Raw genomic sequence first — 16,026 nt, 5'->3', positions numbered from 1 at the left:
GCAACTTGGCCACAGTAGAAATGTCCTTTTTACTGCCAGGAACACTGAAAGATTCCTTTTTTATAGAGCGATTCACCGAAAAAACGCAAGTCAACGTGCAACGATGAGCTGCCAAATCCTTTCTGAGGAGGTTCCACATGTAAATAAAAGCTAAATATAAAAAACTCTGAGTGAAAATAGATGGAAGGAGTTTTTCTTGCTTCTCTTTTGCTTCTCATGGAGACAGAAGTGTTTCCTGTAGTTCTTTTTCTGACGGAGCTCAGTGCAGCCAAAACCCAGTCTGATCTGCCAAGGCCTAAAAACAGCACATGATGTAATCATGGTGATTTATTTGCTGTAGCTGAGATAATGTCTGAAAATGTGATTTGTTAATGTCACAATACTCAACTTACTGTACAGTAGTAGTAGAAGGCTTAAAGCAAATATTCTCACTGTGTTTATTTAACCTTTATTCAGAGTAGTCTTTTGAGAAGGTCTGTCCAAGTCAGATTAATGGCTGGTTCAGTCCATAGACTGCAGGAACATACGCTGTCGTATCAGACCTGAGAGATGAACAAAGAGCTGAGCTATGTTCAGTCTTTATTACAGCTCTCACATATGGTCTAATGTTATGACCAGACCGGAACGCTGTTATCAGATGAGTCTGCAAAACACCGGAAGTCCAATGGCACCATTTAGAGTTTTTCTTTCCATATTATAGACACATGGCACTGTGGTACTGTGGTACGTTCAGGGAACATCAGGGCCTTGGAAAGTCCTTTATCTTTTTTTAAAAATTCTCCAGTGATGGTGCAAATGTGGATATAAACACAGAGACTCATCCCTGCCTCCTGTAAGATAACATGAGTACTTGATGGGTTAAATTACATGAGTGGGAGGAAGTTGCTTAATAATGTGTCATTACTCTGACAGAGCACGATGGCTGTTGCAACAAGTAGCTTAAAGGATGGCTAGACGGATATGTATATGAAGATGGATGACACGACAGCTCCTCAACAGTGAAGCCGAGTCATCTTGAACCAAAATAAAAGTCAAAGTACACGTCAAACTGAATTTTCTGAAAGTTGGTTTTATCGTTCTAATGTTTGTTAAAGTGCTGCTTCATCTGGCGAGCTGGGGTGAAATGTCATGATCGACAGGTGAGACCGACTCGCTATTGGGTGAACGCATTAATCAGCAGGAAGGCAAAAGAGCGGCAGCCATATCCAGGATGTTTTGGATTGGATTCCGTACAATTTGATCAATTGGATCTTTATATACAGTCAATTCTTTATCATGTCAATTTTCATGCTAACACACTAAGATACTGCAGTTGATACAGGTGTGAAGAGACCGATGGAGAGGGAGTGCAGCACTGCAGAGGATCAGATAAATTCAGAGCAAGAAACAAAAGAAAAGATCCAACAGGCTTTTCTCTGTGTTGTTCTCTTGTCACCTGACGTAAAGTGATGTATCTCTCCTCCAAAACCCAGGTGTGATCACTCAGTGGCCTGACGTGTTCTGCTGGGCTTCAGGAAAAGCTCTCGAGTTGAGAGAGATTAATTAGTTAAACTGGGGCAGACATCAGTCTTCTAACAAGTCTCTGTGCTGTCGCCAGGGATGAGGCGGGAGGGAGGGGATGGCGGGCGGCGAGGAGGAGGAGTGGGAGGAAGAAGTGTTGCTGAGGCGACGTGTATCTGAGCAGTTGAGTTTCATTAGTCTTTTCGTTTTCCTGGTTCTTTTCATGCCTGTACCTGGTGGCTTTGGAGGATGAGGATAGGAAGGGGGAAGCGAGGGAAGGAGGGAGGGTCTGAGGCCCATCCGTCACTCTTATCTGGACACGAGGGCTGCCAGGTCAAGTGCACAACCTTCCTGGTGCCACACTAATGATGGTCCCCCCTCGTTCCTTTGGGCCACAGGGTCAAGTCTCCCAGCGTGCCCTGCTTTATCATCCCGGAGCAGAACCCTGCAGCTCTGACAGTCTCCCCCGTGCCTTTTAAAAATGATTTCACTGCTCCTGCAGCTTTCTCAGCACCACAGTAAAACACCTTTGGCTCAGATTGAAAACGTTTGCTGAATCTGCATGTTCTTTCTTCAGCTCCGTTTTACGGCAAAGAAAAGTCCTTCCTCCTCTTTTGTTCTCCGCTGAGGTAATTAGAGGTTCAGGGCCTTGCTTAAGGGCACATCAGACGTAATTCCTATGAAAAGGTAAGCACACTTTTACCAGAGGATGCAGGTAATTGTCGAACCTGGAAGAGCTGATACGCAGGAGACGCCGTTACTAGTCTGCGACAGATATTTCACTTTGATCATCTGCAGACGCTGAAGGTGCAATTTCTGTGTCCGTCTCTCAGCTCACGAGTGTGTGTTTGTGAAGACACAATTCATTTCCATGGAAGTGGACAAGGCCTTCAAAATAAATTCATAATGAACAATATAAAACAATTTATATTCTAACCCCACACCGAAGTCTGAACAGCTGAGAGCTAATCTCAATTCAATGAAATGACTCGTTTGTATCCGAGATTTTTTGGCCTCGTGTCTAGAGTCGTGGGAGGAAGCAGCCGACATGTCATCCATCTTTATATCCAAGTCTATGGGCGTTCAGTCTCTATATAATCTATAATTTTACAAAACGGCTATTAACAAAAGAACCGGCCGTAATAACTCATTCGTTTTCATAATGTCATCAGTTTCCTGTCTTCAATCACTTCAGGATCAGATCACGAGGTTAAAAAAAAAAAACTGTGCAGCATCAGTCAATAAACTTTTTTGTGACATCCAGTTAAAAAGTAGTGAATTGATATTGAGGATGAACTTTGCTGAATTAAGTGACTTTAGGTGAAGTTGGGGATGTAAACGCTACACTCTCATGTCTGCAATCATAAGAGTTTCTTCCCGTTGCCACTCTCAGCTCCTCTGCTGCTCATTGAGAGTGACATCTGTTCAGCCTTAGTGCTGGGAAGCCAAAAATAAAGTTACTGGGTTGGGCCCTCTTCGCTGCGTTTACTGAAATCAGCTGGAGGACAAATGGTGAGATTCCTTCTCGGTGGGGCGCCACGAACAAGACGTACACACATAAGCAGACACACCTCTTCTGTTTGTGCAAGAACACGACACACACACATGCGCACAATGGCGGCAGAGCGACTCATTACATGGTTGGTTTAAACAGAAACATTTTCTTGGAGCAAACATCAAGGCATGATTTTTATCTTTTTGGACGGGAAGAGCTGACATAACCTCAAAGGCAAAACGGATCCTCAATCAGCCCTCAAGTCTGAACCTCTTTACTCTCGGGGTATTTCACGGCAGCCTTATCGTCAGCTGATGACATTGTTTCAGTCACTTCACTTTTCCCTCGGATTTACATTGTGTGGAATTGTCAGCGAGGGAATCGCTAACTCCGAAGCAAGCAGCCTCTTTCTGCTCTGACAAAGACAGATTTGCTCCGTCCTCTCTCGCTGTCGCACGCCACACAAAGCCGCGGCGTTGTGACTAATCGGCTGCTACATCATCTGAATTTTAGTGACATCTGATGCACTGCCTGCTCATCAGGAGCTCGTACCTGAGCAGCGGCGGAATAACAAAGCATTTAGTTAAGTCGCAGAACGTTTCTCCCCCCCCCGCTGCTGAAGCGCCCTGAATCTTTTGTGCGGATAAGAGCATCAGATAAATCCCTGAAACTGCAGTCAGAACAAAAAACTGACTGTGACATGGATGACGACTCAAAGTGGAATCGAAGTCTGACTTCAATACACAACACAGTTCAGCTTTCCAGGTCAGCCAACTTCAAGCGATCACAGATGAATCTAAGGAGGCATCGCTTTTAGAGAACAAAAGCACTCTGCCTTGCACGCTAACAGCTAACAGGACTTTCAATACCAAACACAAAATCCTGCCCTCCTTCCATTATCCTATTGTGCATTTTACGCTATAAATACAAGACATTTTGATTTAAAAAAGGAGATTTTGATCATTCTTTTGTAGCTGGTCACTTTCAAGTTTCTAAACATTAGGAAAATGCAATAATAAATAAAAGGAGAAGACATTTAAGGAACGTAAACCTGTAGAGTGAGGTTACCCGACCCAAACTGGGATGTAGAGATGGGTCAGGTCACGTTGAATAATTTCCTACAAAATTCATTAAGTTCTCAGTGAGAACTGCATCAATGCCACAACTGCAAATGAAACTTTAAGATCTGACCGTCTGCGTGGACGGTAAAAATGTTGTCGACCACAGCACAAGCACGCGGTAGCAAAAAATGAGTACGCAGCAAACTGCACTGCACACACCACAAGTTAGAGATCTCTGAAGTTATTATGAGAAGTTGAAAAACAAATTAGTTTCACCATGAAACTGTGGCAGGTTTGGGTTAGTTAAATATGACGGTCACACTGTAGATAATCAATGGGAAACAGTGTTGGCTGGGCTACCTACTTGATTTTTTACGCTGTGCGATCGGGGAAAACATTGGTCTCAGGCTGGTTTGGGACAGAAAAACAGAATGCCTGTCAGGTTTGGCTCGGGCTCAGCTAATTTTCTTTCGGGATAGGACAGAAAATTACATCCCGAGCCGCACGCTAATCTGTTTGGATGTTTTTCCTTCGCAACTAAACATCTAAGCAAAAATTGACATGTAAACATTTTTCATTTTATTAAACGAAGCGCCTTCATCCCCTGTTACAATCACTTCATCTTCACCTCTCCTGTCCTCCAGGATGGTGTGATGCATGCACACCTCCTCATAACACAGAGAGAAATCCCCTGTAGTCCTGCATTAGGTTGAGTTGCCACGCTTGCAAAAAGGAAAAATCTGAATTATAAATAAATAAAAAAAGGTAATGATGCTATTATCATGCTCTCTTACTATCCTGAGCGCCGCGCCTCACCTTTCTATTTGAATAATGATTTATAATCATATTAGTTCTCTCCGGAGCCCTGCTCTGGAAAAGTAAAAAGCTATTATCCAGTTGTCAGCTTCCAGGAGACGCCCTGGGAGATGGAGCGGCGATGCTGACACACTGTAGCTGCACACACACACACACACACACACACACACACACACACACACACACACACACACACACACACACACACACACACACACACACACACTCAGTGCGCACTCTCAAGTAGAGACACACTCAGGAGCATGCATATATGCACACACTGGGCTATTCTGCAACACACAAAGTCACTAGTGCACATCCACATTAGCCTGCACATGCAGTCGTACACAGACACATGCACATTAAAAAAACAGCGATTTGAAGCACAAGCTGAAATTGTTGTGTTTGGTTAACCTTGCTGGCTGTGCCAGGCGGGTGGGGTTAACTGCAGAAAAATCACTTGTCAGTCACTGACTGAGTTCAAAATACTGACTTCAAAACACGCCCCTGCGTCGGTACTCAAATTTAGAAATAAAATGAGCTGAAAGACAAAAACTAAACTCATTTTTTAAGTAATTAGAGCAAAGATGTGCTTGTAGATAAAAAAATCAACCAATTCCGCCCAATTATCAACATTTATTTCGGGTATACTACACAGTTCCCAGCATTGTGCTTTACACCCAAGACTGAGGAAAATATATAAGATCCAAACGACAGTGAAATCTACAGTTTAAAATACATTTGAGTAAAAAAAAGACATGTACGAGACAGACGTCAATGTAACAGACACTGAGACACATGTCGTCAGATAGTGAGTACGAGAGAAAATAAGATATTATGCATCACTGATCAATACTGTCACCTGCTCGGCCTAATCCTCAGACACATTTAGACGGAGTACGATGGCGGGTTTGTATCAGGTGTGATCTGAGGTAACAGCAGACGTGTTTACATTGAGCCTTAAAAAACTAATTTAGGTTGGAAGCAGTTTGTCATTAAGCCATTTTTACGTTGACAGATCTGATATTGAAGAATCGGAGAAATGTAACTGTGAGATTCACCTGTGGGTCTGTATGTTTTCTATAATAGTCATTATATGACACGACACGTCGCTGCTGGGGTGATCTGAGCACATCTAACCAAACGTTTCTTAGTGTGACCTATCTTTAATTTTTTTTTATTATTATCAATAGTTGCATAGTAGTTGAATATTTTTATGTAAAATATAAACAGAAATGCAAATCTTTCAAAACTCTCACATTGGCACATATCAGCAAAAATAAACGCTGATGCCAATATGTCTGTGAACGACAGAAAAGACAGATTCATCAAAAGGAAATACCTTAAATCTTCCATAGAGAGATGCCTTTCATTTCATTTCAAAATCTTGAAGACTTGAGGTGTTATAATTAATCATCGATGTAAAACAGGGTTTTATTTACAAGATTACTTACTTCTCTTCGCTAAAAGTCAATTTATCATGTGTAAGAGGGATCCAGATATCAGGGGGAGTCCGGTATCGGGATCATTTTCACCCCATCTGACACAAAATCCCGTCTTCAACTGCACAAGGTTGCTAAATAGGTAACATCCATAAAAACGTCAAGCAGAGGTTTTTGTTTCGCTGCAGGATGGGACGGAGTGAGATCTCTTTAGAGTCTATTTCTGTGGATGAGATCTGAGAAGGAGGCGCACACATAAATATAAAAACACCCGTTTCCAACGTCTCGATCCATCTATCAGTCTCTAACACCTACACACACACACACACACACACACACACACACACACACACACACACACACACACACACACACACACACAAGCTGCTTACAGACATCTAATCTGGTGAGATTTACATTTGCAGGCCGTGGCGGCTGGTGTCAGGGTGTCATGTCTGCTGAATGTGATCTTCCATGTCGAGAACATTATTATCCCCGAGAGGAATTTAATACATGAGAGGGAGGCAGGTGCCACCTTCAACAGCCCGGTCACACATGCCGAGAGGCTGGTGTGGCAGCTTTTAAGAAAAGCATGGTGGGTGCACACAAAAACACGCCGTGCCCATTCACTGGTGGCTTTTTCTGAGCCACCAGTCAGCTGCGAACATGCCGCCGCTCTGACCCCGCCGCACCTCATTTCGCTGGCGCCCATTCAGGGACAATTTCTCTACAGGACCCTGGTGGCTGCGGACACAAAGAGCAGACCAGCCACCGGTAATTACACCATGCAAATGCCATTTAGGCCTTTTAATATGGCCGCTGTCGTGTCGCTTCAATTGGCCTGCCGTTTATCACCCGGCACACACGCACATCTGTGGCGCCCAGGGGATGGGGGGGGGTCATCTGTTCATTCATTCATTTGGAAATTTCCTCCTTTTTTCTCTCGTTCCTGTTTGCCTTTAGCTTCTTCCTTTACTGAATTTATTCATTTTCTCTATTGTCTGTAGCCTCTGAGCATGTCTGACGACTCTGCCCGGCCAAGCACAGCACTCTCTCTCCTCTGCTGTGCAGCTGTGAAACGTTAGTTGGGTTCGCCTGAAAATTTCTAACGAATTTCACGAAAATTTGAGAGAATCATTGTGCATTTCCTGCTATTACTGTTATGAAACCAGCTTCAGTCAGGCTGCTGCAGAAGAGTGAGTCAAATCTCAAATGGTGAAAAAAGAGTCTGAGTCATCACGTGTTGATTTAAGGGACGTTACAGTCTCTTCAGATCTGAAGGACAAAACTAAAAGTCTTTAGTGTCTTCTATTAATTATGATTAAACTAACTGGATCAAATGTAAACAATGAACCTCAGGCACACTGTCTTTTTGTTGCTCAAGAGCACTCCTGCACCATCACCCTGCCTCCTTTCCATCCCTCACACTCTCTCATGCACCCACCCACTGCCGACTCACCCCCTTTGTGGGGTGAGTGTTGTGGGTGTGTCTGAGGGCGAAGCTGCTTCTGGGACAGGTAGTGACGGCCAGCTGGTTCGAACAGGTGTACAGACTGTGTGTTCCTGTCAGACTGGTCCATGCTCTTGGCTGCCGACCAGAGAATGATGGGTAAAAGCCTCTCCTCTCTCCCCCCTTTCTCCCCTTCCTCTGTTTTTGTTCCTCATGTCCGTCTTTCGGTCTTCACAGATACCTCCGTTCCCTCCCTGGTGGCCCCTCCTTTGTCCTGCATGGTCTGCAGCGGCGCAGCACACAAACACACACATGTACACGACCATGCGTGACCAGACAAACAGTGTCGGGTGTGGGAGGCTGATGGGGGGGTAACTACGCATGAAGAAAGCCCCACAGAGTGGCAGGTGGTGTGAGGTAAATCTCAATATTCCTGTTTGTCCACACGACCAGAAAAAAATACATCACGGGAATAAATCTAGAAGAAAACATACCTTTGTTTCTCAGTCGAGTCCATAAAACTGATCCGCTTCTTCAGGTTTAGAGAATCTGGATCCAGCACGTCCCCCTCCAGCTGCAGGGAATAAACAAAGACAGCACTTATTCATTTACTTGACACATGTTCGTCATAAAACAAAAACAAAATCCGAGCGCGGGTTTCATACGAGGTCAAACTGTAACCTCGTCTTTCGTGCAAGTCTCCCCGAGGTTGACCCTCATTTTCTTTTGAAGCACTTCCTCGGGTCACACGGTCACAGATGAGGTCATATCCTGTCTTTTCTGATCAGACCTGAGGGACTGGCTGCAGATGTGGGGGCTGCGAGGTCGAGTTCCTCGTGGAGAGAGATAGCGAAGGCATCTTCCTTTTACTTATTTTTAAGTTTCTCAGGGTTCGGAGGAGGTTAAAGTCCTTCTTCTCTCTCCAGAGACGCTTTCAGTACAGTGACTGAAATACACAGAGAAGCCCCCTGACATCTGAAACACGTAATGAACCAGCCACGCCTGAAGTGCACTGCAGGGTTTATAAAGGGGTTATTTGAAGGGAGACCTAAAGCTCAGCTGGTTTCTGCTGGACGTTAAATCAGTTACGATCATGAGCCAAAGTTGCTTTATTACATTTTATTGTTTTCTGTTCAGTTAAGTTACTTTGAATTTCTTATTCAATGTAGAATCTCCCTGGTTGAAAACCACCTTGAAAAAAAAAAAGGCATTTGAGTTTTATTTCTTTTAAGCCTCTTTGTTGTAAATCAGCAGGCACATACAATTACCTTGTTGATTTTATTTTTATTTTACTGAGATCAAAACAGTTTCAAATGGCTGTTGGTGCCAATTATTCGATTTTGAGAATAAAGTCATGATTTTATGAGTCGACTAAAGTGACATTACTAGAATAAAGTTGTAATTCTAGGCTATGTGTCACTTTAGAGGACAATCACAAGATCAGAAATGTTTTTCTTCAGTACGTCCCTAATACTAATCATTACAGACTGAATGAATAACCGAACGAAATGTTTCCACCTCAGTCAATCTCTTTTTATGTTTTTTACACCAACTGACCAAATAATGCCTCAGCAGAGTTACCGTTGTGTTCAAATTGTGTATTTGCTCCATATGCAGCCACATTAAACATGCAGGAAGCCTTTTGTGATGTAGTATCACGTTCGAGTGCAACAAAATAATGAACAATAACCACACTCTATAAACCACATGAACAGGAACGACCCTGACCACAGTGGCTGTAATACCTGTCGGCTGCTTTGTCAATAACGGCGGTGGACCCCGTTAATAGAGCATTATGGGAGCCCAGGGACCAATGCTGACAGGTGATTTATGTCGCCTCTGACGACTTCGGCCCTGCGACCGAACCCTGACAAAAGAAGAGGTAGATTGGAACAAGCAGAATGATGAATAGACTACACGATCCAGAGACCCGTCTCATTAGAGAGAGGAAAAGAGAGACGGAGCTCTAGCCATTTAGCTAATGTAGCGAGTCATTGTGTGTGTGCATGTGTGTGTGTATCCATCTGCATACGTGTGTGTGTGTGAGTGTGAGCGTGCGGGGAGACCTGAGCAGCGGCAGCTTGCTCTTGCCGCAGCAGTAGCAGGTTGGAAATTAATGACACACTAAATATATGGCGAGAGAGCTTGACCCCGCATAATGGCGACATATAGGATTAACCTTGGTTGTCACTTGGGGCCATTGTGAGCCCACATGCTGCTGTAAGTCCGCAGGAGGCTGCAGAGCCCAGCAGGTATCTGTGCCGCTGGAAAACACGCTGATTTATTTTCTCACTGCTTCAGGGGATAAAGCATTTAGGATTAGACGATTCAAAGTTTGCTCTTAATAAATAAGCGAGAGATCTGAGAGTCGCAGGGAGGAGAAAGGAAAGCGTGTTGGATTAGAGGAGATGGGTTTTGAAAAAAAGGAGGATCCTCTAGGACACGACAGGAGAGGAGATGTTCGGTCCTCTTGAAGTTTTTCAGCATTTTATGAGGAAAAAGAAAAGATAAAAAGCAGATTCATCAGCTGAGCAGCCCTTTATATATCTGTAGTCTTGTTATGCAGACATGTGTAACTCGCTTTGCTACGAGCTAGGGTTGCACTAGAGTTGTCTTCGCTAGTAAAGCCTTTAGCAATACAGACAACAGATCTGAATATTCCACCATCACCAGAGGAGAGAGGAGATCACTTTGAGCTAAATGCTAATATCAGCACACTATGACGATGCTAACTCTGACTCATTTATTGGCGAATAGGTTGTTGGCTCATAATTTGGTGGATTAATAATCGATTGTAGCTTTTCACACACATCTGTATTTAAGTCTATTTGCCGATATAAAAAACTTTTATTTTACAGAATAAACAAACATCTCTTTTGATAAAAGTTCTATATATTTGTTAGTATTTGTGTTTTATTTGTTTCTAGATATTTATAAATCATTTTATGGTCAAACTGTTAAATATGAAGCCTCGATAACATTTCGGGTTTGATAAAAACATCGCAGGAATAATCACGAAATCTATTTTATAATATGTGATAATATTGAATATTGATTCTGGCATCAGCCGGCAAAAATCTATACTTGACAGGGTCTAAGTTAACTTTCTCATTTTAGTATATTAGCATTAAAAGACAGCACAGCTCAGGGTGATGGGATTGTCATTAGTCTCTTATGTCCGAGGGTTTCTTCCTCTGGGGAGAATGAATCTATTTTACTAAATTTAATAGCAGTCCAACAAACAGTTGCTGAGATATTTCAGTCCTTTCATACGACCATATCGCTGCTAGCATGGCTAAATAGAAAATTAGAGGAGCTGCCCTGTTGTGTCAAAAGTCAGCACATTCACTGCTGAACACCAGCCCGGCTGCTTTTATTGCCATGATGGATTTCCCATTTAGCTTGACCTTATATTCATTAAAAGAGGATTTAAGCCCGTTAGAGGAAGGAGAAGAGAGAGGCCCCTTGGGGACTGTGTTTGCTCTGCTGGGCCCCCCGCCTGCAACACACACTTTCTCTCTCTCTCACACACACACACACACACACACACACACACACACACACACACACACACACACACACACACAGGCCTATAACTCTCTCTCTCAGACAGGGCTTGTTAGGTGCGGAGGGCCGGGGAGGAGGAGGGTCCAGGTTTTATTAGTGGCAGCAGCTGCACTCCTCTCCGGCTCTATAAAAGGTGATTACTGCTGGTGGTAACAAGCTAATTGATTGCTAATTAGGCGGATCGGCTCTCTAAGTGCCGTCCCGTTTGTTGACAGATGTGGAGGGAGAAGGTGGAACTGCTCGTGGGCGAGTATCGGCTAAATTTCGAGTTTAGAAGAAAACGCACAGAATCACGCAGGTTTATGCGGATCCCGAGTGGTGGAGGTCAAACGCTATTGGATGGTGCCAAAGCAAAAAAAGCATGATTGATTCGGCGAGGGCTTGCAGTCGGAGAGGAAATGAGGGATGAATGGGGGCGGCGCATTGGTCTGTCGGCGCACTCTGGGGACCGACGGGCCCCCGTATGCACGTTCATATGGAAATGAGGGGCCAGGCGGACACAGAGGGGAACGACAGAGAGAGAGAGAGAGTGAGAGAGCAGGAGAATGAAATGGCAGAGAGAGAAGAAGAGGTTCAGCTCATCAGATGGCACGACAGCAGGAAAACAGACAGGCAGAGGGGGCAACAGAAAAAATCTGGAGGTGGGAAATTTGAAAGAAGCAAAAGGCTGAAATGTTTTTAACGTCCTCTCCACATCGTAGCCCGCTACCTGGTTTCCTGTTTGTCGGGTCGTGATCCCATGTCCTTTATTTTTGAGCAAAGCTAAATGTATTCAAACAGAGAATGAAGAGTCCAACTGCCCGAAAAACAATCAGTTCAATTACTTCTTAAATCTGTTGTTTTCACTATTTACTTTTTTATCTCAATCTTTTAAATCCTATTTGTCTTTTTATATATTTCTCATCTTGATGCCCTTTAAGTAGCAAATTTGTATAATATAAAGTATAATTTTTCAGTTTTAACTATTCTATTTAACTGTTATTTGTTAGCTTTTTTGTTCTTACACAACTGTGTATTATTAGTTTATCTCACTCTTATTATTTATTTTGGGGATTTTTGACATTTTATTTGATTCAGCTTCATTTTCTTTAAAGTCGTCTTTTATTTCTTGTTCATTTTCCAATATGAAAACTTTTTTTTAAATTGCTGTATGTGACGTTTCTTTTTTTTACAGAGGGAGAATAATGGCTAAAATTCTGCTGGTAGTTAAATGTTTACATTGAAAGTTAAAAGTTAGAATTAAGAGGTCATTCAGTTTATTTTAAAAGAAGAAATTAATTTCAATAAAATTTAAATACTTAAGATATTGATATCGTTGAAAATAAAATAAATAAAAAATAAATATTCTTGTTTAAGAAAATTATATTCCTTTAGGTCCATTGTTTTATAATTTTTCGTAACACTCAACTGGGAAATTATTGATTATTATCAAATTACAGTTGTATTTATTGTCTGTAACATTTTAATCACCATCTCGTGCAGTTAAATGTGTTTCGTTGAATATTAAACAAGGGTCGTTACAGTAATTTAGTCACAGACAGAAATAATTAAAGGAAAAACAACATAAAGTGAGTCAATAAGTCGTCACAATAGCGTGCGTCACTGTGTGTTGGTGTTGACTTAATAACTCTGTGGAACTGTACAGGAGAAATAAAAAATATTCCTCAAAATATATTTCAACTTTTTCCTTTCATTTATCACCTGTCTGTGTAAGTTTAGCACTGAACTCAGTCTGATGGCCCTCCTGCATGATTCTCCATCGCTGCTTCCGTAGCAGGGGGAACACAGCCGGCGGGCCTCTAGAGTTTCCTCTCTGATGGCATTTGACGGGCCCATTTTACGCCCGCCTGCTGGCTTGTCACAGTGGGTGGCAGGGACAACCACACCAGTTGTTTGGCAATTTACAGCCCTTGGGGTGAAAGGTTTATTGGAGCAGACTAGTTAGTACAGGGCTAAAATAAGGATTTGGAGAAGACGGGGGGTCCCTGCAGAAACTGTTCCCACCTGCCTCGAACCTCGCTCAAAAACACACACACACTGTACATGTGTATGGCCTTTAATACACTGGTATGTACATTCATGGACACATCTGTTTGTGTCCGTCTTCTTTTGTCTCGTCCTCTCCCACAGAGTCACTTAATGCAAACTGAAAAATTCAAGGGATAAATACTGAAGCCACATTTATTTTTGTACCACATATATTTTTTGCATATATCTGGAAATGGTCATGTTTGAGGTCCACGTGTTGCCTTAAAATAATCCTCGTAATTCTCAATGCCGAGGTTGGAAATATAAATTGTTTTGCTTTTACGGACACACTGGTTTTAGGCTAAAGGGAATTTATTAGCTTAGCTTAGCCTAAACACTGAAGGGGACACGGCTTGCCCAGCTTTGTGCATATGTTAAAAATACATAGACTTAAAGGTCACTAATTAGCTATTCCCTGTCTTCATGCTAAGACATGAATATGAAAGTGGACTATGTTTAACTCTCAGCAGGAAAGTAAAACTTTAAAGTACTCTTTTAAAATATGGTGTTTAGTGAATTAAATTTTCAAAATATGTATCGATGCACAGGTTATGAAATAGAGGTTAAATAATGGGTCAAATCTGCTCCGGTGCTCCATGTGGAGATCACAAGAAGCTAAATAGAAAGGCCGATATTCAAAGTCACAGTATCTATTATTATGGGTTGTTGCAGTATGTCCAACGGCCCTTGAAGGCAGCATCATTGCTTTACCCTCACATCACAGATAAGGCTACATGTGACCTATTTGACCTTGATCAGCCCTCTCCTGTTGTGTCGGGACGTCTTCAGACCACCAGACAAGGTCGACCACCTCGCACCCCTCCTCCGCCACATCCCCTCTGTCCCCCTTTCCCTCTCCTCCCGTCTCTCTCCATCTTATTTCTTTTTTTGTGTGTTGTTGTTCCCTGCACGGAACATCGTCGTCTCGACACAGCGGGTGAAAGGAGATGAGCCGCGAGCGCTCGCTCTTCCTTTTGTCCGGCGAACGCCCCCCTCCTCCTCCAACCTCTCGCTCCCTCCGTCTGCACTCCATTGTGGGGGAACAATACGGTGCCACTGCCTCTTCCTAAACATGTTGGGGTATTAAAATCACCCTCAATATGAGCCACAGGGGTGGATGGGGCTGTGTAAGGGGGGGTGCAGAGCGAGAACTGTCATGCCAACACACACACACACACACACACTTTGACCTATGAAGGGGGAGAACCCATTTGTGTCAATCAGGAGGAGTTCAAAAGCCAGGAAATATTCCTTCACACACACACACACACACACACACACACACACACACACACACACACACACACACACACACACACACACACACACACAGAGGAGAGCTAAACTTGGCTGCACACAGAGCGTCAAAGATGTGTCAGTCAAAACACATGGCAACCAGGGGCCTTTCAGGGTGTGCGTGGCTGTGTGTACATGTGTGTACATGTGTGTACATGTGTGTGTGTGTGTGTGTGTGTGTGTGTGTGTGTGTGTGTGTGTGTGTGTCTGGGGGTCAAGTTCCTGTGAAAACACTGATCCCACCCAGAGATCCTCAGCAGGCCCGCCCACCCCCACCCAGACCCACAGACGAAGCCGGATCCTTCTCGCACTTCCATCCTTGCCTCATCCTCTGATGTGACTAAACACAGCGTTGCCATGGGGACCACAGTGTCACGCTGTGATCATTGTCAAACTTATCCGCCCTGCTTGCATGTTTTATGGCCGTTCCCGTCCGTGTCTTTGGTGCCACGGCTTTTTGACTTGTCATTGGACTGGGCAGGTAAATATGATTTTCGCCATCTTGTGATTTCTATTCTACTATTATTGGTATTTGTTAGAGCTGAAACGAAAGATAATTATCATTAGCTACTAATCTGCTAATTGTTTTGTCAATTAAAGGGTTACTCAGCCAATTTACACAGATCAAAGCCTAATTACATGTCAAAATCAAAAATAACAACACACCACAAATCATTTGAAAATCAATTATCGTTTGACAGACCAAGAAAACTACATGGATTTAGCCTTAGACTCAAAGTGGGCGGGCCTAAGGTTCTGATTGGACCATTAGGCGTCACTCAAATCTGGCCACTCTGATTGCTTCCCTCATTTTTCTTTAAGTCATTGAGACTCTGCACAAAAATGCCTCCACACACAAAGACGCACACTCAGATACGTCCCTGCGCTTGTCTGCTTATTGTGCTCTAAAGCCAACACACACACACACACACACACACACACACACACACACACACACACACACACACACAGGAAAGATTATTTATTCAGTCGCTCTTGAAGCCTCCTCTGCAGTGACCCAAGCAGACAATAAAGCCTCTCCACAATGGAAATGTTAATTTCCTCATTATCAGCCCTCTTAATTATTTGTTGTGACAGATAATTGCATGCAGGGCGTTTGATATCAGCAATAACCCTCTGCCTGCGTTGTCAAGGGGGCCTTGTCGCCTCTCCCGCCCCCGAGCGTCGCTTTTCACCGAGACAAAGAGCGGGGAGCGTGCGCACATAACCTTTTCTAAGCTCTGTGCCTCCTCTCCCTCGCCACAATAGGAATAAATATTATAGATTAATTAATCCACGCTGATTATAATTTAATCACTTTGCCTCCCGGGGTCACTGTATTATTATCCCACTTAGTACGTGACTTGTACA

The 16,026-nt window shown here is 43.3% G+C and overlaps 1 protein-coding gene across 5 annotated transcripts in view; it reads right to left on the bottom strand.

Moving 5' to 3' along the window:
• The window catches only part of LOC109639745 (metalloreductase STEAP3), a 126,534-nt gene that overhangs the window by 56,908 nt on the left and 53,600 nt on the right, over nt 1-16,026 (bottom strand). For all 5 annotated transcript variants that reach the window (XM_069521285.1, XM_069521286.1, XM_069521284.1 and 2 more), the window contains exon 3: nt 8,259-8,338. The gene's annotated coding sequence lies outside the window, so the exon portion shown is untranslated. The remainder of the gene's footprint in view (nt 1-8,258; nt 8,339-16,026) is intronic.

Source organism: Paralichthys olivaceus, chromosome 24 (genome assembly GCF_024713975.1).
Source record: "Paralichthys olivaceus isolate ysfri-2021 chromosome 24, ASM2471397v2, whole genome shotgun sequence".
Lineage (NCBI taxonomy): Eukaryota > Metazoa > Chordata > Actinopteri > Pleuronectiformes > Paralichthyidae > Paralichthys > Paralichthys olivaceus.
Note: the sequence above shows the minus strand (reverse complement) of the source record. Positions and strands in the feature narration are given on the sequence as shown.